This window comes from Anguilla rostrata, chromosome 10 (assembly GCF_018555375.3).
Source record: "Anguilla rostrata isolate EN2019 chromosome 10, ASM1855537v3, whole genome shotgun sequence".
Lineage (NCBI taxonomy): Eukaryota > Metazoa > Chordata > Actinopteri > Anguilliformes > Anguillidae > Anguilla > Anguilla rostrata.
The window spans coordinates 39,487,971-39,493,970 of NC_057942.1; the positions used below are offsets into that span (position 1 = coordinate 39,487,971).

Consider the following 6,000-nt stretch of genomic DNA (forward strand, 5'->3'; position numbering starts at 1 on the left):
TAGCCTAATATTGAGTTTTCCTGCGCAGGATGCTCTGGTCGGTGATCTCATTTTCATCTGGAACTCCCCTCTACATTCCCTGTGAATGAGAAGAGCAAGCTGTCGCTGTGCTTTTAAAGATGTGCGCTTTTAAGATAAGAGTGTTTGCCACTGACCAACTGGCCACTCGTTTGATGCCTTGAGAGCATCCAGCACCGCATCTGGGCTGGACTTAAGCTGGATGTATTCTTGCTGCGGAAAATAACTTTGGCTAGTTTGTAAGAACTAAAATGATGTAAAACGACGCATTTGCCAAAAAAGCAAAGCTCGTCTGGCCGAACTAGGAGAGATGTTTGCACACCGACATGCAAATGTGGAGTGTGGCCTGAAATTGGTCTGAGATATCACGTGGGTGGCTACATTGGCTGAATCCCGTGTCCTTGCTTGATTGAACAGATGAACACACCATCTTTTCTTTGTTATTTTCCTTTTTATTTGCATACGCTAAATACACTAAAGCGGCTTTTAAATAATCAACGTCCATCTGTCGAAGTTTCTGCTCCTTTACACCATTTGTTTTCTGTGCCTGGTGCAGCAAATGCTTTCTTTATTTATATATTACACAGCCTACAACAAACAAAATGCACAAACATGTTTGGCATTCAAAGCTAAAAAGTAGAATGTCGTTGCAAATGAAGTCAAACCAAGCACACTGTATATAGGTTATACGTGAAGGGCTTGGGGGGGGGGGGGGTGGTGTGGGGAAATGTCACTTCCTGTGGTTATTGTGGAGTGCAGTGTCAATAAACAGTTTGATGCCGCAATGACTAGGCCTACATACACGTTTGCGTGCAATGTCATGTTCAGCTGCAGTTCGATTTCAGTTGAGTCCATATGCGGCATATAACTAGCTTCAGGTTCCCTACACTCTCCATTCCTGCTTACCCCTGAAATTCCAACACTGTCTATTCCTGCAGTCTTACCCCTGATATCCCCACTTTGTCCATTCCTGCTTTCTTACCCTTTAAATGCTAAAAATTCAATAAATATCTGGCAACTGTGATCCAGCACGTCTTGGAATCTAATTTGCAATCCAAAATTTAGATTGCAAATTAAAAGGTAACTACCATCTGTAAGACAAAAGTAACGTCTCTAACCCCAGCTATGTACTCTTGTGACCTTTGACCCTGCCCACTGGGCATGCTGGGAAGTGTTACTGGGCAGGAATGAGATCTGGGATGAGTCCTTCATCCAGGTCAACCACTTATAGAGGACAGACAATGAATCACGACCTCGACGGGTCCTTTGATTCCTAACAAGTGGGATCCTCTTGTCAAAGTCATCCACTCCAATCATGGTAAAACTGACAGGACTCTCCTGCCCTCTGCTGGTGAGAAACGGTACTACACAGCAGTCCCTTGGTTTTCCGACCACAGGTTACGTGTCACCTATTTTACGCTTTGTGTAGGCTACCATGTTCCATATTAAATCAAGGTTGTTTTTGCAACCGACAAAATATCTGCTGCATCTACTAAGGAAGCAAGTTTTAAGTTTGTATTTGTGCTATAATGTGTAAATACTGGGTAGTGTGCGGTTTTGTATCAATGCAAACATCAGCTAGACTTTCCAGTGGGGTGCCATTTGTTGGACTGAGCCGCGGGGTGTCATTGGATTATTCATCAGAATCCGTGCTGTGTTGGGCTGCATGTTCCCTGTGTGTTTGGTGTGTTAGACGATGGGCTGTGCGTGTGTGTGTGCGGGGAGGAGATCTCTCTTATGGCTAAGAAATGGTACTTTACTCACTTTTGTATGATGGTAAAATCCTCTAACTGAGTTTACTGCACCTGAGGTCTGGACTGTTCCGGAGACTGCAGTCACGTCAACCCTGGCTTCTCTCACCTGGTTCGCAGAGCAGGGGCAGGTGAGAGCAATGTGGCAGAAACTTCACCTGGTAAATACCTTGGATCAGTGAAATGAAGGATCGGTGGAAGGAAGGAAGGAAGGAGGGAGGACTGACGTTATTTCAGAGTATTTAGACGGACGCTTGTGGGGCCGTGGGGCCTGCATCTGCAGTTGAACTACGACCTCTATTGGTCATAAAACGTACTGCAGCTACTGATATTGCTGTTGGCTTCTTCATTTAAGCAATGCGAACATTTTCCACTAGAGGGCGACATCGGCCTGTGTACAGCAGAACGGGGGACTCCTCGAGTTGCCGTTCTAGTTCCATTAGCGCAAATTTCAGGTGAAGGCCCGACAGGAGATGCGATGGCTTGGAGTGCTGAGAGTCTCTGAGGGCGTTTCGATGACGCGGTCACCGTCGTGTTCCCGCTCTGTGGCTCGTGCGTTAGCGCGTCGTTGTCTTATTCCCCACAATCCTGAACGCGCTGAGTGTGAATGACAGAGACGTCTGAGGCCTCGCTGGCTGCCATGGCGAATTTCTCTTGTTTTTATTGGTTGCCCCAGGGAAGCCCAGTGAGGTCAGTCAGAGGGGGGGATGGTAAACATTCCTTTTTAATAAAATAGAAAAAATGTCCTGAACCCGATTAAGTGGTTTTGCACGATTACAAGGGTCAGTTATAATGAGGGGTTATTTGCTGATAAGGGACCTTTGCATTTTCACCCTCAGCCAACTTCCCATTAAAGAACTGTAGCTGTAGGAAAGGGGTGTTCTGTGCTAGCCTGGTTTCCAGCTCTAATATTGGCTATTTTTCATATCACTGAGGGTGACAGCTGTGCTTTCACATAATTAAATGTTAATTCTGCAGATTCTTACAAACATAACTGAAATATTTTGCATAAGTGTTGACTGAAGAACTTGGGGAGAAAAACGGCGTCTGGCAGATTTTCCTTGGCAGTTGAGAGAGCACTGGCTGTGTCCATGGAATGCTGCTAAATGCACAGGTCCAGCCTTCAAGGGTTAATATTTACCACATTCTGGATCAACACAAATGTTGACTCATTCCTCTAAAATGGTTAAATAAAAAGAGCAAGAGCTCTGTGGTTCCAGTCCTTGTGCTGTGTGTGCGTGTGTGTGTGTGTGTGTGTGCGCATGCGTGCGTGCGTGTGTGCGCGCCATGCATGCGTGTGTTAGAAACCTTTTTACCTCCACATCCCTTCCTGCTCACGTTGCCTATGGTAACAAAGGCAAATGCACACACACACACACACGTCACCAGATAAGATGGAGAGAGAGTGTGAGTGTGAGAGAGAGAGAAAGAGACGGGGGGGGAAAGAGAGACAGATGGAGGAGGAGAGTGAGCGAGAGAAGGGTGTGTGGAGACGAGAGAGAGAGCTAGAGAGAGAGAGAGATGCTTAAAGCTCCCTGAGCTGGAACTGTTTCAAGAGAGGAACAAAGAAAACCCCCCAGCCCGGGCGACACCGCCCCAAACACGATGGGGATCTGTGAAGAGTGCGTAATCCACCGCAACTTACCTGCATGAATGAATAATGAGCCACACTTTTTTTTAACCGTCTGGTCAACCTGAGGCTGGGGATGGGTGGGAGAGAGAGAGAGAGGTCAGTTCAGGCAGCAGAATGCAGACGCCCCCCCCCCCCCACCACCCTGCTCACGGTGTCAGTCCAGCCCACTCCTGCACCGAGCTGCGCTGAGAAATGGATCTGCTGTATGAGCCCGATTAACAGCACAGGGAAAATGGCTCCTCTGGACCCAGGCTTTGAGAGAGAGAGGGCAGTGGAACACAGAGAGACTGGGGGCAGTGAGGGCAGTGGAACACTGAGAGACTGGGGGCAGTGGGAAATATATACTCTACGCAATCACACTGCTATAGAATTACTGTACGCAATCACACGCTGTGCTATAGAATTACCATACACAATCACACTGCTATAGAATTACTGTACACACTCACACACTGTGCTATAGAATTACTGTACACAATCACACTATACTACACAATTACTGTACAGTCACACACTAAACTATATGTACACAATCACAGTCTACATTGTATGAGTACTGTACACAATCACACACTGCACTATGGAGGTACTGTGCGCAGTCATACACCACAGAAAAGCAGAAACGCTGCGCGGCGGAAACGTTATTCGACTGCGGTGTTGTCAGAATTATGAATCTGGGAAAAGGTCAGCTCGTCTGAAATGCTGATTTGTGTTGTGCGTAGTGGCGCACATCGCGGGGGGAAGTCTCATATGCTTGGTGGGTGACTGATTTGGTCATTTGCACAGCAACTTGATTAATAAAAGATGGGCCCGCTGCATTTTTCAAACAAGGCTAACGTATTTTGACGTTGATCGTGGGGGCGGGGGGCCAGTCAGGGACTCGATTCGAATGGCTAGCAGAGCCAGAGTCTGGAGAAGGCCAGCAGGGGCGGCACTCGATCTTTTCCGAAATAAACACGTGAAATAAATTCAGCCCGCGGTCTGACGGAAATTGGAGAGAAACGGCGAGGAACAAAGTTGGGCTTTCTCCACTCGAGTGTCCGTTTTGGAGATTTCGGCAACACGAATGGCTGTGGTCCAGAACAGCTTGAGCACACAGTCTCTGGCTCGGCTCTCAGTGGACCTGGCTCCTTTGTAAACCGTTTTCTCTAATTTGCCAGTTTGCCTAATCTCGCTACCACAGCCAGACAGTGTTATTTTCAGCTTTTAAAAAAAAATGTATTTATTTATTTATTTCTTTTGCACTTCTTGTTTGACATCATGGCACATTTTTGTACTTCGGTTCAGAGCCACAGACACATCCATCTTCCGTTGCCTAGCGGCGCGTTCAGTTGAGTTCCGAGACCCGTTCCCACGGCGACCATGTTTGAATCGTGTTCCACGGCTCACGCACAGAATCCCGCCGGCTGTATAACGGAAATTTTTTAACATCAAATTTTAGAGGCTATTTTTTTTTTTTTTTGTGTGTGGTGTTGAGAAGCGGTGAGGTGCTGTTTGGCTGCTGCACTTGAACATGCTCTTGAACACTACATGAGTGGACTGCAGCACTGACTGGAATAACTTCTAATACTGCTGCCACGGTGTTGAACAAGGTGTTTTTTTTTTTTGTTCCTCGCTGACTGCTCTCCCGTAATGAGGACAGATCCTGACAGTGAAGCGAAGCGCTACCCACGCTTTGCTCCACGCTCTGTGGCAGTTCTGTGTTCTGAGAAGACACTGCAGAGTCTCCAGAGCCAGCATGGGCTCAGCTAGCCAAGGTCCACACAGGCAGGGCCTTCGCTAGTGGTGGTGAAAGGCAGTGATGATTCCAGGGGCCCCCACAGCTTTTTTTTGAGGGGGGAGAGGGGGGGTGTTCACAGCTAAAAATCATTACATTTGTTTGATTTAAAAAGGTGGGGCCCAGAGCAGTATTCTTTCCGGGAGCCCGGTACCCCGTAGCTATGCCCCTGCGTACAAGCGACTGGTAACAGGAATTTCCTGATCAGTGTTACAGCACAGAATATCCATCTGTTGCTGTAGTTTTTGTGTTTTTTGGTCACGCGAAACTCGCTGTCCTTTCAGAAGGTCGCTGGAACAGTGCGATGCGGAATCTCTGACTGGCTGCTGTGAATGTTGAGTTGAACATCTGCCGTGTCTGGCAGATCTGTGGCCCGTTCGCCCGCTGGATCCCGCCACACAAGCCACTCGTCGTTACAGAAGGGGGGGGGAACCCACGTTGCCAAAAACCCCAAAACTCTTTCCTGTGTCCTTTACCTCCCATCTGCAAAAATGTGGAGGACGGAAACACGGTTAGAATCCTGGGGCTCCACTCCGTAACCATGACAGCAGCCCGATAGCGGGGCGCGCGCGCGGGGGTCTGTCGATCGCGGACTGCGGGCGAGCGCCCCATTAATTACCCCGGCCGGCCACCAGGGGCGTTCGGACCGAGGGCTGCTGCCTTAAATCCGGAGATGAAGAGAGAGAAGCAAACTCAAACACGACAAAGCCTCGACCCGAGGAGAAAGGGAAAGATTATATTGATTCGGAGGGAGGGGGAAAAAAACCTAACAAATAAGGCAGTGGAACTACAAAGAATGCTTGTGCATTTTTTCCCTTTTT

The 6,000-nt window shown here is 48.0% G+C and overlaps 1 protein-coding gene across 2 annotated transcripts in view; it reads left to right on the top strand.

Moving 5' to 3' along the window:
- Positions 1–6,000, top strand: part of LOC135233451 (3',5'-cyclic-AMP phosphodiesterase 4D-like) — a 110,496-nt gene that overhangs the window by 45,487 nt on the left and 59,009 nt on the right. The window lies entirely within an intron of this gene.